This window comes from Chlorocebus sabaeus, chromosome 23 (genome assembly GCF_047675955.1).
Source record: "Chlorocebus sabaeus isolate Y175 chromosome 23, mChlSab1.0.hap1, whole genome shotgun sequence".
Lineage (NCBI taxonomy): Eukaryota > Metazoa > Chordata > Mammalia > Primates > Cercopithecidae > Chlorocebus > Chlorocebus sabaeus.
Window position 1 is genome coordinate 141,409 of NC_132926.1, and position 27,703 is coordinate 169,111.

Consider the following 27,703-nt stretch of genomic DNA (forward strand, 5'->3'; position numbering starts at 1 on the left):
TAACTGGAGTATTAATAAATAACTCTACCTCATACTCTTTTCTCTTTTTGGCCACATCTCAAGCTGATAAAGGATATTGACGGTGTGGGTGAGTGATGAAACTGAAGTGATTGTCTACTGCAGTAATTCTCAGCTAGAATTGTGCATTACAGTGACCTGGGGGAATTTTGTTAAAAGTCTACATATGTAGGCTTTCCCCTGAAGATTTTGATGTAACTGAGCTAATAAAGTCTGAAAATGTATGGTTAAAAATATTTTCTTGAAGCCACACACAGTGGCATGTTTCTATAGTCCCAGCTACTCAGGAGGCTGAGGTGGGAGGATTGTTTGAGCCTAGGAGTTTGAGTCCAGCCTGAGAAACACAGTAAGACTCTTTTCTCTTACAACAGCAACAGCAAAAAAAAAAAAAAAAAAAAAAGAAAGAAAGAAAAAAATAAATACCTCAGGGTTTGAATATACTCCTGATTAAGAACCACAGAATAGATAAGTGCAGTATATAAATTCCCATATCTCAAAAACATAAGAAATCTCTAGAAGAGTTGGCATTTGATAGGTGCTACTTTCTTCACAGTTCTCCTTTCCAATAACGTTAGCCTGACTTATCTGTCTTTCTCTGCGTTTGTGACCAGAAAGTGAAAGAAAATATTGTTGGCAATATCTCTCAGCTTACAGAATAACACCTTTTCCTTCCCACCATGAATCATTCACTGCTGTTCAGAGAGTCTTTAGCAATTTTCTTGTGGATAGTCTTTCAACAGGTAAAGGCTGACCCTTTCACAATTTCATGTTCCTTTGTTACCATTCAAGTGATTATGTGTCAACAAATGTTCATTACAAGTGAAATTTTCTCATTTAGATTAGTAGCAAATCCTGAACCTTTTTTTTTTTTTCATTTGAAGTTGTATTATGGACTATCTCAGTATGTCTGTTAAGTTTATGGAGCTTTGGCATAATCAGGATGTCAGTTTTAAACACTGAAATCCATGAAGTCAATGAGAATACTATATAGGAATTCTTTTAATAAGTTCGTTTCAGCAGTCTTATGAACTAATTATCTATTTGGTTAACAATCTGGGAAAATGGTATACAAACAGATTTCAAATGAATAAATTTTGGGAAAATTCTTAAGGTGGGTATTATGAGTCTTAACAGCAACTTTTATTTTATATATATATATATATCAGGGGCTGATTTTTATATAAAACATGATACTAGAGAAAGAAAAAGTTTCACACGCAAATACTTGGTTTATACAAAGTCATTTAGTAACACATTCATAGAAAATATAAATACACAAAGGCTATAGTCTAACTAAATGTGGCACATAGATTTGTTTATTTGTCTCTTTAAATTGAGTCAACATGTAAAATTTAGCAGACTCATGCAGGAATCTGGACCTCAGGCTTGTCTCAAGAATCAAATCTGGTGTCCCCCAAACCCCATCACTGCTTGGTCTGCTGTGCAGAGGTTGCCCTGTGTAGGAGGCACATATTCTCCAGTTTGCCACTGTGCCCACCTGAGTACTTCACTTATGTAGGTAACCTCCTCCATCCTTATAAGTATTTGAGTTTACAGCTTCTGTTTTATATTATATTTTCATAAAGATTTCAAGATTTTCAAGATGGTGTATATTGGTTATATAGTCTATAGTTTATAAATCCCTCAATTGTGGGGTAGAATTTTAGAATTCAAAAGGTTTTTTTTAACTCTTTTTTTAAATATATATGCCACAAATAGTCATCTGCTTGTAAGAATGCCTAGAAGCCTTTTTAGGTTATTCCTGGTGAGAGTTGGCTAGTTTATGAATATTGCAGACACTATATCATTCTTCTCAGCAATGTCCCTTAAAAATGCAAGTGACTTATTGGCTTTTATTATGCTAGAAATAAGCCATATACATCAATATTAAAATTTTTATTGATAATCCATTGTAATTTCATTTCCGATTTATATTTTGCTTAAAGTAAAAAAATGTTAAATAGCAATTTAAATGGAAATCAATACAAATGGATTTAAAAAGTAAAGTTGCATTAGCATCCCAGGATTATCATTATAATTGACAATAAAATTTTTTACTGAGCTTTGCTTTTTTAATATTTGTTTTCAAACATTTTTAACCTGTCTCTCTTACACAGAATATACTGAGCTTTCTAACAATTAAGATAAAAATCTATCCTCTTGTATTAGGAGAAATCCCATGGACTATTTAATAATAATGAAAATAAGTGCATTTGAAGCCAGTCTCTTAATTCAGAGCTCATTTCCTTAGTGACCCATTTGAATCAGGAGTGCCTGACATTGGGATCTGGGATCCTGACACCATTGATAGACGTAAATCAAGCAAGTTTGTACCACCCAGAGGAAACCTCCACCTGAATTGGGAAGTTCTGGCAACTGTATCCCCGAAACTCTAGTTCCTAAAATGTTAATATTTGTCACAAAAAGTATTGTCAAATTGGGATTAGGCAAAGTTGAAGGGATTTCTTGATTGTTGGCCGTATAGTACAGTTTTGTAATACTTGTCAAATGCAGATGATCATCTCATCTTTCTGTTGGGATACAGTTCTTCTGGTAAAACAAATATTCTTTGGTACATAGTTTAAGAAACACTGCTCTAAAGATAATAATTTACATCATTAATTTATTTTAAAAACCTAAAGCATTTGCTACTATGTATTAGGTTTTAGGGTTATAAAGAAAAAAGACACAGCTCTTGCCCTCAAGAAACTCTTGGTTTCAGTGGGAAACAGTGAAATAATTACAACATATTGTGCTAAAAGCTGTGATAGAATCAAGGATTTTGGGGACTTGTAAATAAAGTCAGGTTTGGAGATGATCTAAGTTAACGTGGGGAGGCAGAGGAGGGGTGTTTGCAAGGCAGTGTGTGGTAAAGCACAGAGGAGTGAAAAGGAAGGGACTGCTTTGCATTTACTTTCTTTCTATATTGTATGTTTAAATTCATAGCATCTTATAGGAGATTTTTAGTTCAGTTGAGAAATATGCAATTTTGTGAATTATAAATTGTTTTTGCTTTCTTACAGGAGGGAAATACACCACTTTTGCTTGCTATAATTTGTAAGAGACAGCAAATGGTGGAATTTTTAGTAAAGAACCAGGTAAATGTACATGCTGTTGATAATTAGTCCACTTTTTAGCCAGAAATCAAACAGAAAGCTAGACTAGTTAGAAGTAGCAATGAGTGTAAGATTCTTTCAGGACTTTTAAAGACCTTTATCCTTAGGGATCTCAGTGTTGTTCATTTTATTCCAAGTATAACCTTACATGTGAGATATAAATAGTGTCACATCTTTTACTTTTCTTTCTTTTTTTTTTTTTTAAACAAGGTCTCACTATGTTGCCCACATTCCTGAGCTCAACAGATTCTCCTGCCTCAGCCTCCCAAACTGCTAGCCACCATGCCTGGCCTGGCTTTTCTAATTAGTTATTGGGTCTTGAAATGCCCAGTTTAGCAGAAAGTCTTGCATTGTCCCCTGGGGCTATCTCCTATGCCTTCATCCTTTGAATTTTTCAAAAAGCTAAGGGGTTCCCTAAGTCCAAGGAAGACAATCTTGCTTTACAAGTCAGAAAACTGGGGGAGAAAGGCCATTCTAAACATTCTGTGGTTTCCATTGATTCACTTGCTGTATTGCTGCCATGGTAACTGGTCCTGCAATCTGGTAATGATTGACCTTTGCCACCAGGATGGTTTTACTGATTCAGACCCCTCACTCTTCGTGGTGACTCACACACAGTTCACAGCTATGGTGTTGCCTTTATTGACTCAGATCCCTCAGTCTTTGTGGTGACTCACACACAGTTCACAGCTACAGTGATGCCTTTACTGTTTTTTTGTTTTTGTTTTTTTTTTTTTGAGACAGAGTCTTGCTCTATTGCCCAGGCTGGAGTGCAGTGGCGTGATCTCTGCTCACTGTAAACTCCGCCTCCTGGGTTCACGCTATTCTTCTGTCTCAGCCTCCTGAGTAGCTGGGACTACAGGTGCCCACCACAACGCCTGGCTAATTTTTTTGTATTTTTAGTAGAGACGAGGTTTCACCGTGTTTGCCAGGATGGTCTCGATCTCCTGACCTTGTAATCTGCCCGCCTCGGCCTCCCAAAGTGCTGGGATTACAGGTGTGAGCCACCGCGCGTGGCTTGTGATGCCTTTACTGACTCAGATCCCTCACTCTTCGTGTGACTCACACACAAAGCTCACAGTCACTGTGTTTTTTAGTTCCTATACATACGTTCAGCCATTGTTCCCAGCACGCTGCTCTGCCAGCAAGGCCTCCTGGCTTTACCCACACACAGAGTAAGTAAAGCGACCCCTGCCGTAACACTAAAAACCTTATTTCTTGCCCACCTCTTAGCTAGGCTGAGCCTAGACCTTGATGGTAAGTTATCCTTTGAGACCTGTGTTCATCTTTTCTCTAGCAAATTCAGTTGGGCTTGTTCTCAGCAGTCAGGGACGTTCAAATAATGTTGCAGGAAGAGATCAGAGCTCCCTTTCCCTTTTGTTATCACATCTGTACCTTGAGGTTTTTTTCTGTCTGGTGTGGCAGCTTTTGTTAGATAGCAGAAGGCTCCACATTATCCTTCAATAGAGTTGTGGGCACCAACTTGCAGTTGGCCCCTCAAGTAATGTGTTTCCATAATAATGAAAATCTCTCAGGCTACTTGCATCTCTACTTCAAGTTTTTAAAATATTTTAAAATTCTACCTCACAGGAGGTCATTCAATAGAATTCTCTGTATCTAAAGTAGGTAATTTGGATTTAACAGAGCTAAGCTCATCCATGACTCATGAGTGTCCATGTATAAAACAGGGCTTTATACTTGTTTCAGCAGCACATATTCTAAGACTGGATCAATACAGAGCAGATAAGCATGGCTGCTGCCTAAGGATGGCACACAGATTCAGAAAGCATTCCACATTTTGCACAGTCCCAAGAAGGTCATTTGACTATTTGTTAACTAGCTCCAAGGAAACAGTGCAAGTCAGACCAAAACAGGAGACATCTAATATTGAAATTGTTGTTACTGTTGTTATAAAAGTATTCACGTAAGGTGATCTGTGAAATGAGAACAGCGCTGAGTATGGGATGGTACATGCAAATATGTTGTTAGTCCAGGACTTGGAAATGAGGAAATGTTAACTTGCATCTCTTTCATGGAACCAAAAAACAAGACAAGCCAGGTTTTGTCTTGTATGTCAGTTGGAGAGGACCAAGAAGATGCAGCCTCTAACACAGACCTGCTGGCTCTGAGTTTGAGGAAGTAGAGAAGGAATGGTAGTTGTCCAAGTCAGGTTTTGACATTTATGAGTTTTCTGCCCTTGGTGTGATTGATGAGCTCAGGAATAGTGAACAATTAGGTAATTATTTTAATGAGATAATAATATATTTATATATAAATTTAGTTACAAGTTATGAATTAGCTAAAATGCCCTGAACTACAAGCCACAATGAATAGAACTGATAACCAAAATTAGCACTTAGTAACATTTTCTGAAAACTGTGACATTCAAATATTAGAACTTATGAAAAAACGCCCATCAGGTTTTGAGATTCCAAAATTGTTTCAGCAATACAGTTCAAGAATAAATTATTCCATTGCTTTACTATTTCTCTGAATATTTAAACACGTTATCTCATTACATTCTCCTAACAACCTAGTGAAGTAAGGTAGTAAAATCCTTATTTTTTTGAAAAAGCCATGGAGCCTAAGAGAAGCAACTGGTCTAAAAACAAAATACCTATGGGTTACAGAGTGAGGACTTACTCTGAGTGTAGGACACTTTCCAGGATGTTAAGCTAACTAGAATTAATTTACTGAGCTACGCTTCTCTCAGTTTATGAGTACTTCATGTTTTTCTTCTTTAATCAGAAGCTTAGTAAGTTTATAGAGCCTAAAATTTTAAAGTGTATAGGACATTAGAGTTCTGATATTAGCTCTTATATTGTCTGAAATGCTTTAAGAATTTAATATATTTGGTAATTATTTTTCATATCACTATTAAAATAGTAATTTTATTTATTACATTTATTATGCATAGCATCCAACAACAAATTTTGGAACATAAAAATAAGATACTTTAAAATGATCTTCAAAACGACAGTCAAGGTAAGATTTCTTATAGTAAATTTCTCCTTTCTCTTGGTGGTCTTATTGATTTTAAAAAGTAAGATTATAGGCCAGGCACAATGGGTCACACCTGTAATCCCAGCACTTTGGGAGGCCAAGGCAGGTGGATCACCTGAGGTCAGGAGTTTGAGACCAGCCTGGCTAACATGGCAAAACCCGTCTCTACTAAAAATACAAAAATTAGCCAGGCGTGGTGGCAGGCACCTGTAATCCCAGCTATTCAGGAGGCTGAGGCAGGAGAATCACTTGAACCTGGGAGGTGGAGGTTGCAGTGAGCTGAGATCGCACCACTGCACTCCAACCTGGATAAAAGAGCCAAGACTCCATCTCCAAAAAAAAAAAAAAGTAAGATTATATAGTTTTAATCATAAAAGAGCAGTTTTAAATATATATGTATATAAATTAATTTTTAAATTTAATTTCTTTAGTTTAGAATTCAGAATTAACAAGTTAGTTGTAGCTAATTCATAATCTCGCAGTATTGTCTGAAAACCATGCATTTACCTACTTATGTTCCCTGAAATTCTACATGATATTTTTGTGTAAATATAAAAAATTAGATTTTTAAGTTAGTATGTTTTATTTTCCTCTATAATCACATTATTACAAATTGGACTTGTGATGCAAATGGATCTTCTATTTAATTTTTATAATAAATGGTTTGTATTTTGTAAATAAATATTAATTATAGTTGATTCTTGAATAATAAGGTGGTTAGTGGCTCTGATCCCTGTGCAGTTGAAAATCTGAGTATAACTTTGACTCCTTCCAAACTTAACTAATAGCCTACCATTGACTGGCAGCCTTACTGATAACATAAACAGTCCATGAACACATATGTGGTGTGTGCTGCATTATTAGATACTATGTTTGTACAATAAAGTAAGCTAGAGAAATGAAGCTGTTATAAAGAAAATCATAGAAAAGGAAAAAATGCACTTACTGTTCATAAAGCAGAAGTGAATCCTCCCAAAGATCTTCATCTTCATCATCTTCAGGTTGATTAGGCTGAGGAAGAAGAAAAAAGGTTGGTTTTGCTGTCTCTGGGTTGCAGAGGCAGAAGGAAAATCTGCATCTCAGTGGGCCCCTGCAGTTCAAACTCTGTTGTTTGAGGGTCAACTGTATTACACAGGAGTCTGTGTCACTAAGAAAGTAACTCTCTTCAGAACTGGGAGCTCAACAATCCCTTTCTGATACCGTAAACAAATGGAAATAAGAACCATAAAACTGAGCCAGTGTGCACCCATACAAATAGGAGATTATTTTTGAAGATACCTACTGAATGCAGAAGATGGGAAAGTAACTCCTTTACAAGAAGCAGAAGTTATGCTACGTATGCTTATACAAACAAGGTCTATTTTTTTCCTCATTCTCCATAAGTTGGAACCTCATGAGGTATATTCACTTCTTAGAACAAGCTATTTTTAAAAATGTGCTGAACAATTAAAATATTAATTTTGTTGGAACAAGATAGTCTGTTACCAGGCTGGGCGCAGTGGCTCATGCTTGTAATCCCAGCACTTTGGGAGGCTGAGGCAGGCAGATCACTTGAGATCAGGAGTTTGAGACCAGCCTAACCAACATGGTGAAACCCCATGTCTACTAAAAATACAAAAATTAGCCAGGCACGGGGACAAGCACCTGTAATCCCAACTACTTGGGAGGCTAAGCCAAGAGAATTGCTTGAACCCAGGAGGTGGAGATTGTAGTGAGCCAAGATTGTGCCACTGCACTCCAGCCTGGGTGACAGAGCAAGACTCAAGACTCCATCTCAAAAAAAAAAAAAAAAAAAAAAAAGTCTGTTACCATTAGGCAAAAGATGATCATAATAAATATTACATTAGCCAAACTCGAGGCTCAAAAAATATAATAAAATTATAAAAATGGTTCACAAAAACAAAAATATAACACCAAATGCATTGTACAATCTGAACTGTATAAAGACACCATTAATTTAGTACATATTTATCAAACTACTTCTATAAGTTAGGTTTGGCAAATCACAGCAGATAAGATGGAATTGAATAGTTTTTGTCTTTAAGGTACTCAGAATACAGATAACTATTTAATTTTTGTGTTTTTTTACCAGAATTTTTAAGAAAAAGTATTTTAATTCATTCATACACTTTTCCACTTAAAAAATAACTATCGTGTCTTTTGTGGACTAAGCATTTTTCCAATGTTACAAAATCCATTTAAAAAATACAGTTAGGAGACTGTGAATACCATTGTCATTTATTTACTACCTTATGTAGTGCTTACTGTGTGCCCAATGTCATCTGGGAGTTTATTGTTATAATTTATTATGTATGTATTATGTTCAGTATGTGCCAGGCACTTTTAGATTTGTGGTGATGAATGCAAGCTTCTAAAATCTGGGTCGAATTTAGGGTAAGCATGCAGAGTGAGTGGAACTTCACCAATAAGGAGGCAGAGGGATGATGCTTGGCAGAAGGAATATCTAACAAGTTGCATGTTTGACAGAAGAAGCAGCCGTGAAGAATGAAAGTTTTTTAAAAAGGAGGAGCAATTTTAAAACGTAGGATACCTGCGTGAACTTTGTAGAGTTTATGAGCAGTTCAAATTTACTAGTGCAAAAAAAATTATATGGGAGTGGTTGGTAATGAGGTGAAAATAGCTTATAGTTATTATTTATTATGTATTTATTATGTGCAGCATGTGCCGGTGAAGGCAAGCTTAGCAAAGATTTTGTTGTTGTTGTTTTACCTGTGTCTAGAAACAAGTTCAATAAAAGACTTTTAATAGTATAGAAATGAGTAGATCTTATCCTGTAGGCCAGGGGAAACTTCTCGGGTAGAATGCTTTTGGCTGCAAATACTAGAAGACCTAGCTAACAGTGGCCAAAACCATAAGAACCAGACTTCGTTTGGTTGTCCAGTGATATAATTGGATCCCACTTGTTCCTCTCTCAGCTATGATGTTGGCAGTATCTTGTTCATTTCTCCTTTCATGGTTGGCTACTTAGCAACAGCTCTAAACATGATGTTCTCACAAGATAGTATCTAAAGCTGGAAGGGCTGCTTTTCTTCACATGTGTCTATTAAATTGGGAGAAAACTCAGAAGTATGCAGGGGACTTTTTGTAATTTTTTTTTTTTTCTTTTTTTTTTTTTTGAGACAGAGTCTTGCTCTCTCATCAGGCTGGAGTGCAGTGACATGATCTTGGCTCACTGCACCCTTCACCTCCCAGGTTCAAGTGATTCTCCTGCCTCAACCTCCCAAGTAGCTGGGACTACAGGCGCCTGCCACCACACCCAGCTAATTTTTGTATTCTTCTTTTTTTTTTTTTTTTTTTTGAGACGGAGTCTCGCTCTGTCGCCCAGGCTGGAGTGCAGTGGCCGGATCTCAGCTCACTGCAAGCTCCGCCTCCCGGGTTCCCGCCATTCTCCTGCCTCAGCCTCCCGAGTAGCTGGGACTACAGGCGCCCGCCACCTCGCCCGGCTAGTTTTTTGTATTTTTTTTTAGTAGAGACAGGGTTTCACCATGTTGGCCAGGATGGTCTTGATCTCTTGAAGTCATGATCTGCCCACCTTGGCCTCCCAAAGTGCTGGGATTACAGGCATGAGCCACCATGCCTGGCCCTTTTTGTAATATTTTATTGGCTGGGTCACACCACATGCGCATTCCTAAACCAGGCACTGGGAAAGCAAATGTGATTAGCTTAGAATAATCATTTCTCTTTTGAAGCTGGGGAGGGGTATTGGGATAATAAATATCCAAATAGATTTGTGTTTCTCCAGCAAGCAACAATAAGGAACTGCTCCTGGATAGGGAGCCAGCAGTGTTTGGTCTAGAAATTCACTGGAAAATCATGAGTAGGGGAGGCATTAGATTAGATTTGAGATTTAGGGCACTCTGTTCAGGGTATAAAGCAGGGATTGGCAGGCTTTTTCTGTAAAGGGCCAAGTAGGAAATATTTTAGCCCATGTGGTCGGTCTCTCTCTCTTACTCTCTCTTTTCAAGAATGATTTAAGCAGCTGAAGGCCATGTGGTCTCTGTTGTAGCTACTCAACCCTGCCATTGTAGTGTGAAAGCAGTCATAGGTAGCATGTCAGTGAGCAGGCCCGACTGTACTCTCCTAAAACTTTATTAAGATAAAACATATGGTAGGCAGGATTTGGCCTGTGGTCTGTAGTGTGCTGACCCCTTATGTAGAGGATCAATGGAGGATAGATGTCACCTGGGAGCATATAGGTATTACTGACTAGGTATTTATTATGTTCATGAGATGACATCCACCTTTAAATGTGTGGTGATGAGCACAAGCTTCTGAAAAATGGATAGGATTTAGGGGAAGCATGCAGAGTGAGTGAAACTTTGCCAGGCAAGGAGGCAGAGGGATGATGTTTTGCAGAAGGAATATCTAACAAGCTTGCATGTTTCACAGAAACAACAGCTATGAAGCCTGCAAATTTGTAAAAAGAAGAAGGTGCAAAAGGTAACACACTGGCCGGGCACGGTGGCTCATGCCTGTAATCCCAGCACTTTGGGAGGCTGAGGTGGGCAGATTGCGAGGTCAAGAGATGGAGACCATCCTGGCTAACATGGTGAAACCCCGTCTCTACTAAAAATACAAAAAATTAGCCGGGCGCGGTGGCAGGCACCTGTAGTCTCAGCTACTCTACTCTTAACCATGTAAAGAGACTGGGAGACAAGGGAGGCTTCAGCCGCAGTTAATGCTATAGTTTCCTTGTCACAAATCCACGGAGTATACAAGCCTTATTACAAGGTTTTCACCCATCCATGATAAAATAAAATGATGGAGCTCCACTTTATTCATTTGAAAATATTGGTGTTGCTGGGGATGGTGGCTCCTGCCTGTAATCCCAATAGTGTTGGAGACTGAGATAGAAAGATCCCTTGAGGCCAGAAGGTCCAGCAGCCTGGGCAACATAGCGAGACCCCATGTCTGTTTTTTTTTAATGTAGCTGGGTGTGGTGTTCTGCACCTGTAATCCCAGCTACTTGGGAGGCTGAAGCAGGAGAACTGCTTGAGCCTAGAAGTTTGAGGCTGCAGTTAGCTATGATAGCGACATTACACTGGAGCCTGGGTGGCAGAGTGAGACCCCATCTCTGATAAAAATCAAGTCAAATAAGATAAGATAAAATAAAATGTAGGTCTTTTTCTTGGAATTATGCTTTTTAAATTTGTTTTGCTTTTTAAAAAAATTTAAGAAATGACAATAATAGTTGGTATATATAAGGCTTTCAGAAACTGGCTTCTGCCCAAATCTCCATCTGCAGCCCCTTCTCTCTCTGCCCTTTTTTCTGGCATTACTGAGCTGCTGGTAATGCCCCTGTCACCATCTCTCATGTAGACAAATACGCTCTGGGAGGCTTCTCTCCCTCTCTTGCCACTGCCTGGCATGCGCTACCTTTCCTGCCCTCTGCCTGCTTTAATCTGGTGAACCTCACTGTCTTAAGTCTCCGCTCAGGCACGATCTCTAGAAAGGCCATCCCCGATGACTTTTATTCCCATTCTTTAAACCCCAGTGCTTACCACTTAGCAAGAACTCCATAAACATTTAGTAAAATAAAGACTGTTTATAAGAAGAAGATTCCTTCAGTCTAGCAGCAAGGGGGATAGACATGGAAAGACATGATGCACAGTTCAGATGGCGGAGTGACACTAGAAAACGACAAAGTACTAAGAGGTCCCCAAGGAAGGAGACACCTGTATATGTGCAGAAAGATAGCCGGATTCAAGGAGGACTTCACATAGCACTCTGAGCCTTTTTTTCTTTTTTCGTTTTTGGAAACAAGTTATTACTCTGTCACCCAGGGTGGAGTGCAATGGCATGATCGAGACTCACTGCAAACTCAAACTCCCGGACTTAAGGGATCCTCTCGCCTCAGCTTCTTAAGTAGCTGGGACTACAGGCACACACCACCATGCCCGCCAGAGTTTCTGTAGAGTCTGGGTTTCTCTGTGGTCTCCAGGCTGCGGGACTACAGGCACACACTGCCATGCCTGGCAGAGTTTCTGTGGAGTCCGGGTTTCTCTGTGGTCTCCAGGCTGCGGGACTACAGGCACACCCCGCCATGCCTGGCAAAGTTGCTGTAGAGTCAGGGTTTCTCTGTGGTCTCCAGACTGCTCTTAAACTCCTGGCTTCGAGCAGGTCTCCCTCCTAGGCCTTCCATAGTGCTGGGTTTATAGGTGTGAGCTACTGTGCCCAGCCTACATTCAGAGTCTTAAAACATGAAATAAATTTGTCAGAATAGTAGAGGAAAACATTTCAGATGTAAAAATCAGGATATACACTAATAAAGGTTTAATGGTAACAAAATTTTGCAAATTATTAGTAAATAACTCACTTAGCATATTGTTGAAAAGATACTATTATGAAGTAGAGAATAAAGTATTACTTTATATGTTTTTACTGTATTTTTAAATTTTGCTTTGTTTCCAGCAGTTTTGTTTATTTATGTTGGGTGGAATAATTTGTGGGTGACCCTGAGACTTTTGCATGGCTTGAACCTGCTGATATCTAGTGTCTCCCCAAGTGGTTTGTTGAAGTTTTAGATAATTAGAAGTATTTCTTAAAAATGTAAATATTCCAGTAAACATTAAGCTTCATTTAAACTCTCCATTTATGAAATAAAAGTATATGTTGTTTTATATCCATTTTTATAAAGATTATAGTCTTTAACTGTTCTAAGTCATTCATCTTAACATACGGATTTGTCAGCAGAACACGACTTAAAAGTGGCTTCAGAGGAAAACCAAGAAATGCTTGAAAGAAGTGAAAGTAAACAGCCACAGGTATGTATGTAGCAATTTAAATTCCTGGTTTGCTATTGGTTGGTTAGTTGGTTTTTCTTTAATAACATAGCATAGTCCAAATGAAGTGACCTTTTAAACTATCCTTTTAGAATCCAACAGATTGTAATTTCATATTTAATTTTAAAACATTTTAGCCAGTTATAAAATTTAAAATATTCTTACAGTCTGTAGTAACTCATAGCTATCTGTACCCTTGGACTTGAGGCCAGAAATTTCCAGAAGTCTCTTTGCTCTTTTATTTTTATAACCTTCCTCACGATAAAGAAAGTAACATCAAAAATGGAGTTGTATCACTAAGCTAGAGAAATTATGAACAATTGGACAGTGATGGCCACTGAGTTCAACTCCTGCTAAAGGAGGCATCATTCCCAGTGGTTCAAACTTTGCAGTTTTATGTTGCGGGTCACCAGTGCTGAGGTTAAAAACTTCTTCTGTTTTTTTTGGTCTCTGGTTGCCTTCAGTGTCTATGTTCAGGGAGAGGATGGGGTCATACAATCAACCCAACTGCCTGTTAAGAGAATTATGACTTCCAGAATGGGACTTTGGTGTCAGGGTACAAACAATAACTTTCTTATTTTAACATAAATAGTAAATGTTATTAAAATCTTTTATTCCACTGTCACTAGTGGAACTTAGAATACATTAGAACTGAATATAAGAAATAATCTATCCAGATAACACACACATTACAGTATAGCATTTGAAGTAGAATCTAAAAATTTTCTTCTCTTTCTGATTGGTGTTCATTTTGGCTTCTAATAATTTAGCATTTGCCTACTCTCCAGTTAATCTTCAGAAATATGAATTTACTGTAGGGGTTCACTATTTATGGTATGCTAAGGTCAAAATCCTTTTAAGAAAGAAAGCTTTTAGAATACTACATATCATCTGTGAACCCATTTCTGGAAGATTTCATAATGAATTAAGTTTAGTCCAAACTAACAGTGAGAGTTAAGCTTGCTGGTTCATGTTTTTCTCCTATGTTAAGCCAAGGCAAATTATTTTTTACTTCTTAGTTATAATCCAGTAACTTAGGGGTAGCAAAACATAGATTAAGTTTTACAGTTAAATTTTAATTATTTTCTATTTTTTGTTCATACTTAATTCAGAATAAAGTTAGTTTTAAAACATGCACCCTAACAGAAAAGACATCTGAGAAACAAAACAAGCAAATTAATTTTCCACTTTTGCACCTGCAAAAAAAAAAAAAAAAAAAAAAGTCTCAAGAACCAGAACTGAGTAAGAATTGTGATAAAGAGGGTATTATCTGTATATTCAAGACTTCTTTTAAAATTCATTACAAGGAAGTTCAACTGAAGATTGGTGAAAGTTTTGAAAAATCCAAAATTACTGTGTGTCCTGAGGAAGAGCTCTTACATAGCAACTCTGGAGAGGGACAAAGTTAAAGGGAGTGCCCTCTAATCTGATGAATCATATCCCTGACTGCAAGGAAGCAGATGCATCTTGGAGTGTCTAACTCTGTAGTATCCCAGGCATTGCCTAAACAGAAGGAGCCCATCACAAACATGTCTTTTCATTGCATTTATACTCTGGGTCCCTAAAACACACCTGTCAGTCATCTTCTAAGCTTTACACAAATGAAAATAAATCAGACTGTAAAAATTATAACAAACCAGACATGTAACCTGTTTCTCAGAGATGAAGAGAATTGTTGTAATGATACAGAAATTGAAAAATTAAGGAACCCAGTAGTTATGGTTGAAATGAAAGAAGATCAAGAGTTTGATATGCAAATGACAAAAAATACAAACCAAAATACCACTAATTGGAAATTAGACATTGGCCTCAGTCTAGAGATCCAAAAAGTCTTTTTGATTTGTGGTTTTCTCACTCCAAAGAAATGAGGCATGTGATACAGATAGAAAGCCACAGGATTTCTGCTGTTACAGACACTTACAAAAGCAAAAATCCAATACAGCGCTTGTTCCACAAGCCATATGGAACTTAGAAGCTCTTCTAAAGCTTAGAAGATGACTGGCAAGTATGTTTCAGGGAGCCACATATGACAGTCCCACTGCTAATAGCTATAAAAGCATGAAACCTGAATGAGAAAATGTGAGTTATTATCCAATCCGTAGTGACAGAACATCAAAAGGATATCTAGAAGACTTACAGCAAGATATGCAAAGGCTTAAGAATGAGGTGGGCATGTTACAAGCAGAGTTCCTGGCTTTGAAGAAAGAAAGTTCAACTATAAAAAGAAAGAGGTTCACTTGCTACTTCTCTTTTTATAAATTATCTGATTCATTCTGGTTTTCTACTCAAGAAAATCTCATGTGTATAGTTACAGTGGGGGTTATCTAAATATGTAATTATGTGTCAAAGTAGATTAGTGCTGCTATTTAAATGACAGTTCTGGAAAACATTCTCATAATATTTGTTCATTAGTCAACCTAAGTCTCACTATCAGTCTTCCAAGTAGCACATGGCCTGGGAAAATAATTTAGCCATATACCATGTGACCTTCTGAATCAGCTAAACATCAAGAAAATTGCTAAAGAAATAAGCTCTAGATTCTTCTTTTTTTTTTTTTTTTTTTTTTTTTTTTGAGACGGAGTCTCGCTCTGTCGCCCAGGCTGGAGTGCAGTGGCGCGATCTCGGCTCACTGCAAGCTCCGCCTCCCGGGCCGATGCCATTCTCCTGCCTCAGCCTCCCGAGTAGCTGGGACCACAGGCACCCACCTCCGCCCCCGGCTAATTTTTTGTATTTTTAGTAGAGACGGGGTTTCATCATGTTAGCCAGGATGGTCTCTATCTCCTGACCTTGTGATCCACCTGCCTCAGCCTCCCAAAGTGCTGGGATTACAGGCGTGAGCCACTGCGCCTGGCCTAGATTCTTCTTACTGTATTCATTTAAAGATGAATTACATTTATTTAAATGATAAAATGGTAACACAATGGGAGGGAAACAATGACTGAGAAGAGACTTGAAAATGTATCCAGGCTTGAGAGTTGCAACAAATATTATCAGCCAAAGATGTCTGTTTAATGTACTTTCATGCATGGAAGTTTATTTGTTTGACTCAAACTGTTTAAACTTATAACTCCGTCATGGTCATTTTAAATATTTTTGGAAACAAATACATATACTTTTGCATATTTTTAAAAAATCACCACTCTCCAATGTTTCTGTTGAATCACACTTTTTTTTAAATTTTTTTTTTGAGGCGGAGTCTCGCTCTGTCGCCCAGGTTGGAGTGCAGTGGCACAATCTCGGCTCACTGCAAGCTCCGCCTCCCAGGTTCACGCCATTCTCCTGTCTCAGCCTCCCGAGTAGCTGGGACTACAGGCGCCCACCACCGCACCCGGCTAGTTTATCGTATTTTTAGTAGAGATGGGGTTTCACTGTGTTAGCCAGGATGGTCTCGATCTCCTGACCTTGTGATCCACCCGCCTCAGCCTCCCAATGAATCACACTTTTATATTATGTTGTTTAATAAAATATGGTAAGTTTTGATGTGTATAATTTTATCATATAAGTAGCATAACTCCTTAGCCAAAAATTTATCATTTGACTCTATAGTAGAAAGCTGAGTTCTGTACATTGTATTCTAAAGACAAAAATCTAGAGATTTTCTTCTTTCAAAGTGAAAGCAGATGAGGCCTCCCGCTATCCTCTGAGGCATTAAATTGCTTTGCCAAAGTCACACTTTTAATTTATCTGACTAATTTGATATATTTATCTGGTAATTTATGTAATTCAGCAGTATTTAATTGTATCTTCCCTTTTGGTGCCATGAAATGCTAGGTAATGCCACCGTAGGAGCTTTGGGTGAATTATTTAATATTTCTTGGTTTTACTTCCATTATCAAGTAGATAATGGGGCTAGAGTATACAACTATACTGTAAATCTTCCAGCTATAAACTTTTGTGGTAACTGAATGTAAACTTGGGGAACATCTCATTTTCCAGGATTCTGCAGTAGCAACTCAGTAGTTTCACTCTGCTCCTTGTGTTGTGGTAAACTTTGGTCCCTCTGTTTCAGTGAGCACCTTCACTTTTTTTATATCCCAGGATCCAAATGAAAAAATAAGGATAAAAGGCAGTGGTGAAAATAATAGCTTAGTGCAGAAAAGGGAAAGCTTCTTTTCTGTTTCTGAAGCCCCACAAGGTCACATCCTCTTGATCTGGCTATTTCATGGAGAATCCAGGTGACAAAGACAGAAGACACATTTTATGCCTGTGTCTTTTTGTTTCTCTGTTTTTGTGTTGATATATTTACACCACAGAAGTAACTGTGATCTGGTGGAGAACTAGAAGTAGAGTCAGAAGCCCTGGGAAAATCCTGCAGCTTGCTTATATTTTTAACCTCTCTTTTTAAGAATTGTGATAACTAAATAAGTTCATCAATGTATGTTTGTAGAAGTGCTTAGTACAATGTCTAGATTTATGATTTAGTAAATGAAATTCTTATAACTGACTAAAAAAATTTTGAGTCAAATCACAATACAATATTATCAGGGAAACAGTACTTTTTTTTTTTTTTTTTTTTTTTTTTGAGACAGAGTCTTGCTCTGTCGCCCGGGCTGGAGTACAGTGGCGCGATCCCAGCTCACTGCAAGCTCTGCCTGCTGGGTTTACACCATTCTCCTGCCTCAGCCTCCCGAGTAGCTGGGACTACAGGCGCCCGCCACCTCGCCCAGCTAGTTTTTTGTATTTTTTTAGTAGAGACGGGGTTTCACCGTGTTAGCCAGGATGATCTCGATCTCCTGACCTTGTGATCCGCCCGTCTCGGCCTCCCAAAGTGCTGGTATTACAGGCTTGAGCCACAGCGCCCGGCCAGAAACAGAACTTTTAAAACTTTGAGAAATTTTATCTGTCCAAATACACATGGAGGTAAAGCTTTTACTATAGGGTGGTGTCTGGGTTAGGTATCAGAATATAAATGCAATTTCCTTTTTCCAATATTTTAATTTAGTCAAATTACTTAATATTTTACTTTATGCTTTGAGTTTGTTCAGAGAAAGGCTTTTCCAATTCTGATATTCTTAAAAATTCTCCAGTGTGTATGCATGTGTTTTTAGTTTTATGGATTCATTGACTTCAAATAAATTTTTGAACTTTTTGAAATTTATGCTCTGTAAGGTTCAAGGTTTTGCTTCAACTTTTTCTCCAGTTGGATATCCACTTACAGCAACTTTTAATTGCATGAATGTACAGGTTGTTCTTTCACTTCAGAGATAACCATGATGTTATTTTATTGAGTGCTAGCTGAAAATTTCTTTTGTTTTATTTAGGATTTTCAAAGTTATGGAAAAAAGAAGGATGTGATATATACAAATTGCATGTTGAAGGGAGATATTGCCACACTCAGATGGGAATTATATGTAATAAAAAATGACAGTCTCAAAAAGGAAAAGGAATATATTCAGGAAATTAAAAGTATTAGAGAAATAAATGCTAACTTTGAAAAGAGTGCAAGACTCAATGAGAAAATAACAAAAAAAATGTCCCAGTGTTGTCAACAGCTTAATGACCTCAAAGCTGCGAATACAAGGCTGAATTCAAAATTGGAGAAGGAAAAACACCGCACAGACAGGCTGGAAGCTGAAGTTGAATTCCTCCATTCTAGACTGGCTGCTGCTATGGATGAGCACAATGAAAGTGTAGAAACAAAAAGCCTAGAATTCGTTTTACAGAGAGCATATAATTTTTCTGTACATAAAAAAATGAGTTCTACTATTTCTCAACTAAAAGATAAAAATGAGTTGCTTACTGGACAATTTTCTAAATCTGGGATGAAGTTAAATACCTTAAAAGGTAAGCTCCATGAGACAAGAGATGCTCTCAGGGAAAAGACATTGGCTTTAGAAAGTGTGCAGATGCACCAGAGGCAAGCACAGCATCGAATAAAGGAAATGGAGCAGGTGCATCCAAATGAGGAAGCTAAACGAGTCAATCCACCGGAAAGCACAACTGTGTAGAGGAGAGACTGTGTTAACTAGAATGTGAAAATCTCTTGCTTAAACGACAACTAGAGGGTGCTCATAAGGAAGGCAATGATAGAGAGATAGTAATTAATATCCAAGGAGGCTGTCTTGAGAGTGGAAAGAAAGATCTTCTAGAAGAGAAAAATAAGAAATTAATGAATGAATATAATTCTGTAAAAGAAAAACTGTTTTAGCGTGTAAAAGAAGAAGCAGAGGAGAAGTAAGTATGAAGAAAGATAAATATTTTTAACCTTCCAGAAAGAAAATTTAAACATTTAATTGTGGCTATATGTTGAATCTAATTCAATATAAAAATAAATAGAGGAAAGTGTATTTATCATACTGTATAATTCTGTTTCATGAAACATCCAGAAAAGACATATATAGGGACAGAAAGAAGATGAATGTTTGTGTAGGGCTGGGGCTGGAAATGGGTCGTGACTGCTGATGGGCATGAGGGATTGTCCTGGAGTGATGAAAATGTTCTAAAGCTGGATTGTAGGGATGGTTGCACGACTAGTAAATTTACTAAAAATCTTTGAACTGTATGTTAAAACAGATAAATATGTAGTATGGAAATCATATTTTAACAAAGCTGTTTTAATAAAAAACTAAAAAAATATGTTTACTGTATCAGCTTGGAAACATACCTTGTTTCCAGGAAATAAAAGGTAGAGCTGACAGATGCTTTCTTTGAGTAAAGACATTGTCACCTATGAAATTGTAGTAGCTACAGAGTAATGTTCATAAGCTATGTAGTCTTATACTGCTGAGATAACAAATTTAATGTCTTTATGTTGCCACATTTTAAGACCACAATGAAGCAGATAAACGGAAATGCTTGTACCTGAAATAAGTATTTTGAAATTAAGATTCAATTAAGTGAGCCACTTTGACACTTAATTCTAGATTTCCCAGATGAACTGTAGTATGTTGCTGTGTCTTGTGGTGCTTTTCCTTCAGTGGCTCTTTTATGTATTTTAGTTAGTATAACTTTATTTTGACTCATATTAATGTGACTTAAGTCTGAAAATATGTCAGTCTCACATTATGTATTTTTTTGACCACTTAATATTTGAAAGACATCTACTTGTTATAAAATCACAATTTGGAATAAATGTGGTAAATTTTAGCAAAAAATATTTGATTTAATGTTCCCACTGGTAGGTATTTATAATTTACTTTGAATATTTTTATTAATAATTAGCTCATAATTTACATTTTAAGTCTCAATGACTATCATTTGGATATAACTTTGTCCAGTACAAAGATACTTGTAGCGGTCTGTGATTTGTGAGTTTGACATTGAATCCCCATTTTCAGAGTAATGAGGGGTGGCAGAGTTCACGTAGAGTGGGAATGAAGTGAATACGGGACAGAGTTGTAGGAGCTGAGGTCAGGGAGGGAAGTAGAGGCCATGTTACCTAGGGCCTTGAAGGCCATTGGAATTTTACTTTTATTCTGAGATAGAAATCTGTTGGAAGGATTTGAACAGGCAACTGAATGTGTGAGGAACTCAGGTTGAGTTGGTCTGAGATGAATGAATAGCAGGCTGAATCAGTCTTGTAAGAGAATACCAATTTGGCAGGAAGATAACACCTCTGTGTTCCTCATGAATTCAGTAATAAAGGAGAATGTGTACAAATGAGGAAAAGAAAGTGAATCTATGTGTGTGGTAATAATTTTCAAAGTATGCATATTAGAGTTAAATATTAACAATTTAATAATAAAGCAATTTATAAAATTAGTAACAAAAATATTTTATCAGGTGACTCTAAGGCAACTTCAAGAACAACTGGCCAGTCACCTTAAAAATTTCGTATGTCAGAGTCTCTACTGGAAGATACATCACATTGTCATCTTAATTTGGATGAGACACGGGCTTCAAAGAAGAAATTATTTCAAGTAGGAAGTCAAGTATGTATGGAATTTAACATGTCTATAGTTTAGCTGGTTGAATAATATAAACTGTTTTAGGATACTAATTTCAGTGGACAGATTGATTTTGTATTTTCATTATAATTAATTATTACCATTTTACTACCTTTATAACGTACTAATTTCTTAAACTCTGGCTTTTATTCTGCCATTTTGAAAAATAATTGCATACCTCTTATAATATTTTCTCTTGGGAAAGTTAAGAATTATACATCATTCCTCACAGAAAATTGACTTTTTTCCTGTTAAACAGTATTTTTAGATAATTTCCTTATTGCCTTGGTGAGGCAAGCCAGATTAAGTCAGAGGAGAATGTTTAATGGAATGTTCCAGAAAGTTTTCTTATTTCTTCACTTTTGTGAATGGACACAGAAGCTGTTCCTATTCGTTTCATAGGTTCTAGGTTAACTTGTACAGAAAAGCCATCATACTGTTCTTTGAAATGCACATGCTTTAGGTTAATTTACAAACTACTTGAAAAGTTAGGCATTGCCTTCATCTCCCTTTCATTTAAAATATACTGCAATGGCATAGAAATATTCAGATCTGATAGAGTATGTACATCCAAAATAGAGAGTTGAGAAAATTATCTTGATCCTACCATTGGATTTTAAAAACAGTTTTACTGAGAGATAATTCACATGTCAGATTGTTCAGCCATCTAAAATGTACAACTCAGTGTCTGTTAGTATATTCACAGCATTGTGTAACCATCACCACATTCAATGCTAGAATATTTTCACCACTCTGAAAAGCAACCCCACATCTCTTAGCTATGATGGCAGTCCTTCTCCATGTCTCTCCACCTACCCCAGTTGCAGGCAACCACCATCTGCTTTTGTCTCCATAGATGTGTGTGGCCTGCATATTTTATATAAATAGAGTCATACAATGTGAAGTCCTTTCTGACTGGCTCTTTCACTTAGCATAATGTTTTCAGAATTTTATCCATGTTGTAGCCCATATCAATAGTTTATTTCTTCTTATTGTCAAATAATAGTCTATTTCATGACTACACCAGTTTTCCATTCATTCATCAGCTGATGGACCTTTAGGTTGTTTCCACTTTTTGGCTATTATGAAAACAGCTGCTGTGAACATTCATTTACAGGTTACTATATGGACATATGTTTTTAACTCCCTGCCATTGTACTTTATCCTCAGAGTTAATCGGGCAGATTGCAGCACCAGCACCGTTTTACCCGCTGCCCTTCCTGCCTTCTCAGTTCCTGCTCCTCTAGCCTTATCCATTCAGACCTGGCAGGCAATCTTCTCTTCATGAAGCCTTCCCTGACTGTTCCGACTCTCACTGACCTTATGACTCAGCACTTGTTGCCCAGTCTGCAGAACAACGTAGCCCTTAATTTCACATGGCTTTAATTTTAATGGAAGATAATTTTGTCTCATCATAAGTTTGCTTAAAGGGAAAATAATATATGACATACATGTCACCTATCCTTGTATAAATTAAAAACATTTTAGCTTGGCAGCTTTTAGCATAAAACAAAATACTTTATACTATGCAAATTATTTCTTGTTTTTCTTTTTCTTTTTTTTTTTTTTTGAGACGGAGTCTCGCTCTGTCACCCAGGCTGGAGTGCAGTGACCGGATAGCAGCTCACTGCAAGCTCCGCCTCCCGGGTTTACGCCATTCTCCTGCCTCAGCCTCCCGAGTAGCTGGGACTACAGGTGCCCGCTACCTCGCCTGGCTAGTTTTTTGTATTTTTTAGTAGAGACGGGGTTCACCGTGTAGGCCAGGATGGTCTCGATCTCCTGACCTCGTGATCCGCCCATCTCGGCCTCCCAAAGTGCTGGGATTACAGGCTTGAGCCACCGCGCCCGGCCGCAAATTATTTCTTATTTGAGGCATTGACACAGTAAATCTTTTCTTCTAAGTGTACTTTTAGCACTTAAATATGAAATTAAAAATAATTAGTCTAATAGAGGAGAATTGTTCAATCAAATGCTCATGTTTTTCTCAGTATGAAAAAAGAATCTAAATTTGCCTTCCTTCACTATATAGCCAGAACTGTATTTCTGGATGGCTGCCAGTTTGTCAGCTGAACAGTTCTGGCTGCAGCTTGTCTTATGAATGACAGTCCAGGGTTTTCAGCTCCATGGCTCAGCGTGTCTCTGCTGGTCTTGTCGGTTATGTACTACCTACTCAATCCAGGAGGTGCTGTTTACATTGTAGTACATACCTGACTGTTGCCCACTGAGTCATACAGAGAGAAAAGTAAGCTACAAATTATACGCTCCCCCTCCCCATTTGCTGCCATTTTCAGTAGTGTGAGCTATAGACCACTTCCATTGGAATGCCACCTGCCTAACACAGTTGTCAAGATATAAAAAACAGTAAACATTATGCCAATAGCAAATATTATCTGTAGCTCACTATGTACCATGTACTCTTCTACGTGCTTCTAAGCAAATTTTATCTGTAGCTCTCTATGCACCATGTACTTTTCTAAGTGCTTCTTGTGCAGTCCCTGGTTTAATCTTCCCAATATCCCAGTGAAGTAGATGGTATTATTCTACTTCATAGATAAAGAACCAGAGATACAGAAATTTAATAGTATCTGGTAGAGCTGGAATTCCGACACAGACCTTCTGGCTTCTGTGTAGATACTGCCTCTCAAACCATTCCATGAAACACCTGGTTGGGTGAGATGGCTCATGCCAGTAATTCTAGCACTTTGGGAAGCTGAGGCAGGAACAGTGCTTGAGCCCAGGAATTTGAGACCAGCCAGCACAATATAAGTGAGACACTGCTTCTACCAAACAAAACAAAACAAAACAAAACAAAAATTAACAGTTATCTGAGGGTGCATGCCTATAGTCCTAGCTACATTGGGAAGCTGTGGTAGGAGAGTCGCTTGAGCTCGGGATATCAAGGCTGCAGTGAGCAGTGGTCAAGCCACTGCACTCCAGCCTGGGTAACAGAGTGAGACTCTGTCTCATAAATAAAACGTTTTGTATAGATTCCCATAGAAGTGAGTCAGACATCAGGCATGGAATTATTAGCCATTTTGATGTCTGCCTTGGAGTAAAACATTTAATAAGGGACAGCTTTAAACCATCTCAATCAGTAGCCTCTAACTTCTCTAGAAAGTTCTTATTTCATTAATTTCTAAGCAAGAGACTACCTGGATTAAGACGTTTGGTGGGCATCACTTTGAGATGAACAATCTCGATTGGGAAGAAGGGAGACCTCTACTTGACTGGAGCCTTCCCAATGATATCATTGAGTGTCCCCTGGAAGAAACTTGAGAACAAGATGTGCATCATGCCATATCTCTATGGAAAGGAAATTCTTCACAAGGAAACAAAGGCAAACAATTGATCATCTGATTCTCATGGGAAAGTTTTCATTATAAAAGAAAAAAAAGGGCCAGGTGCAGTGGCTCATGCCTGTAATCCCAGCACTTTGGGAGGGCAAGGTAGGTTGATTACCTGAGGTCAAGAGTTCAAGAACAGCCTGGCCAATATGGTGAAACCTTGTCTCTACTAAAAATATAAAAATTAACCAGGAATGGTGGTGTGCACCTGTAGTCCCAGCTACTTGGGAAGCTGAGGCAGGAGAATTACTTGAACCCAGGAGGTGGAAGTTGCAATGAGCTAAGATGGTGCCACTGTGCTCCAGCCTGGATAACAGCGTGTGACTCCATCTCAAAAAAATAAAATAATAAAAAAAAAAAGGACAAAATATACTGGTCAATATCCTAAGGGCAAGACAAGCCCCCTTCGAGATTAGAAAATAATACTATATGCAAAGTAACATCAATAACAATCAAAATAGACATGATTCACTACAAAGGTAATCTGCACCAAGTAGCAACGTATGAGTGTGTGGTTGAGAATATTGTCTATAATATGTGTACTAGAAAGAAGAGGCCTCAAGAAGCAGTTCAGAGCTGGAAATGTAGATTAGGGAATCTGGGTCAAAATTTTGAGATTCTAGGAGTCCTAAGAGAATTTAAAAGAGGAATAGCAGCTGGGTGTGGTTGCTCACACCTGTAATTGCAGCACTCTGGGAGGCCGAGTTGGGCAGATCATGAGGTCAGGAGTTCAAGACCAGCCTGGCCAACATAGTGATACGTGTCTCTACGAAAAATACAAAAAGTTAGCCAAGTATCGTGGCGGGCACCTGTAATCCCAGCTACTTAGGAGGCTGAGGCAGGAGAATCACTTGAACCCTGGAGGCAGAGGTTGCAGTGAGCGGAGATCACACCACTGCACTCCAGTCTAGATGACAGTGCGAGACTCCGTCTCGAAAAAACAAAACAAATAAACAGGAATAGAAAGGGATAGGACTGAACATCAGAGGTTGCTGCGTTTAGAAATAAAGTGGGGTCAGAGGAGCAGAGGGATCATTTGGTCACTACTCGCAGTTGCTACTGAGTAAAGCAGGATAGAGTCCTTCGTGACCCTTGGACTTTTTTATTGGAATTATTTAAAAATCAGATTTTGGTATAAAAAACAGTAAATGATGAAAAATAGATCTCTGGATGAGACCATGTGTCACAGAGTCCAATGGAAGGAGAGAAACAGGATAATAGAAAATCTGCAAAAAGTAGACAAAAGTTATGTTTTTATTATAGAAGAAAAACTTTATTTAAAGAGAAATGATTAAGGGAAAGGGAAAAACTGAAACCTGTGGGTGAATACTAACAGAGAATGAGAATATTTAGATCAGCCTGAAGACAGACGAGGATAAAAAATGTAATGGAAGCCTGTAATCCCAGCACTTTGGGAGGCCGAGACGGGTGGATCACGAGGTCAGGAGATCGAGACCATCCTGGCTAACACAGTGAAACCCCGTCTCTACTAAAAAAATACAAAAAACTAGCCGGGCGAGGTGGTGGACACCTGTAGTCCCAGCTACTCGGGAAGCTGAGGCGGGAGAATGGTGTGAACCTGGGAGGCGCAGCTTGCAGTGAGCTGAGATCCGGCCACTGCACTCTAGCCTGGGCGACACAGCGAGACTCCGTCTCAAAAAAAAAAAAAAAAAACAAACAATGTAATGGGAACTAGATAAGAGTTTTCTAAAAATCATCTTAGTAAGATGTAATTTAACAAAACTTGGAATATCTTAAACTATTAATGACAATGTTTCTAAAGCGTCTTTAAAAACTCAAATGTAAATATAACTACTCTTAATTTTTTTTACTAATCCTTAGTATCTTATGCGTAAACACCCTCATTTTAACAAACATTTTTAGCAGTTTAAATTTCAGGAAAGATGATGAAAGTATGAATCATTTTTAGCTGTTTTACAAAAAGTGGCTATTTTTGAAATCTGTCCTTATTGGCATCAGGTTTACAAAATGTACTTTATACACCTGCCTAAATACATATTACTCATCAGCTTATGAGAAATAACATTTTTAAGATAGAAGGTCTCTAGATTTTACAAAAATAATTTTAAACACTTTCTTTTTCAAGCCTGAAGAAGAAAATGAAGAATTAAGAAAATTTTTTGAGTTACTATCATCACTGGAGTATAATGTGGATCAAATAAGGAAGAAAAATCATGAATTAGAAGAGGCGGCAACTGGGTATGGTTTTCATATTGTAGAACATTTTAATAATTTATTAATTGATTTAACTCTAATTTTACTTGACTAAAACCTAGATACAAATTCATTTTATGTCTGCATTTTCATAATTAAACGAAATTATTTTAAAATGTATTTCAGAAACTCACAACACAACATTATAGGCATGCGAGTCATGGGGGCGGGAATCAGCTGAGCTGCTGGGGCAAGGTTGGGATGAAAAAATTTGTATTAAAAATATATGAAAAAACACAATCTGAAATTTTTTTGAATGCGAAAATACTACACTTACTTTTTTTTTTTTTTTTTTTTTTTGAGACAGAGTCTGACTCTGTCATCCAGGCTGGAGTGCAATGGTGCATTCTCTGCTCACTGCAACCTCCATCCCCTGGGTTCAAGCGATTCTCTGACCTCAGCCTCCTGAGTAGCTGGGATTACAGGTATGCACCACCACACCTGGCTAATTTTTGTATTTTTAATAGAGACGGAGTTTCACCATGTTGTTCAGGCTGGTCTTGAACTCCTGACCTTGTGATCCACCCATCTTGGCCTTGCAAAGTTGGCATGAGCCACCGCACCCGGCCACTTATTCTTTAATGATTTTGAAAACAGTAATGACAAAGCCTTGGACATAAAATGTCAAAACTGCACTCTTCATTATCTAGTTTGAATTTTCATTTCTGAAGATATTTTTGCTGTCTTTGGTCATCTTCCTTTTGCAGTATCCTTCTCTGCTGCATTCAGATTCTTTAAAGAAGACCTATTCGTGTCATTCTTTAACATCGAAATTCATCTTGATATGTAGCTTGTATTTTGTTTCTGCTTCTTTTTCTTTCAGATATAAAACATATCACGGAAATTTTACATGGGTCTCTTTGTTGTATACATGAAGTATACATGTTATTAAACTTGTTTTACAGAAATAAATTATGTATATATAAATATATGTATAACTTAAGAGTAAAATGAGCATTCATGTTTTGATCACAGATTTTTTTTAAAAAATGGAATGTGTCTTTGAAGCCCTGAACACAGATACTTTTCTGTTTATTTACTGAGCACTTAAGTTGGTTTTCTGATTCTAATCAACATTTTTCTGTCATTGTCTTTCTCTATATGGTTCTGCCTATCTTTCATTTTGTTGACATTTTGTCAGGAAAGATCTCTAGATCTCTTCGTCAAAGTCTTTAACCCCGCCCCATTCCTTTTTTCTAAAACTACCTGTTTCCTTTTTCTCCTCAAATCAGATATTAAAGATGTTTTTCTTCTCTTTTTCTGCATTGAATGATCTCCTTGATGCTTTTTGGGTGTAC

At 37.6% G+C, this 27,703-nt stretch overlaps 1 protein-coding gene and 1 non-coding gene across 17 annotated transcripts in view; both read left to right on the forward strand.

Annotated features, from left to right (window-relative positions):
- Positions 1-27,703, forward strand: part of LOC119624819 (uncharacterized) — a 70,419-nt gene that overhangs the window by 16,617 nt on the left and 26,099 nt on the right. For 3 of the 16 annotated variants that reach the window (XR_012090712.1, XM_073010377.1, XM_073010375.1), the window contains exons 2-7: positions 3,042-3,116; positions 6,052-6,119; positions 12,852-12,922; positions 18,202-19,114; positions 20,663-20,811; positions 26,278-26,390. The gene's annotated coding sequence lies outside the window, so the exon portion shown is untranslated. Of the gene's footprint in view, positions 1-3,041; positions 3,117-6,051; positions 6,120-10,547; positions 10,599-12,848; positions 12,923-18,201; positions 19,115-20,662; positions 20,812-23,967; positions 24,273-26,277; positions 26,391-27,703 lie in introns of all 16 variants that reach the window. The other 13 variants (XM_073010376.1, XM_073010380.1, XM_073010378.1 and 10 more) reach the window with 13 other exon arrangements.
- On the forward strand, positions 4,833-4,935 carry LOC119624943 (U6 spliceosomal RNA). The gene has a single exon (XR_005241104.2). It is a non-coding gene; the product is annotated as a U6 spliceosomal RNA (small nuclear RNA).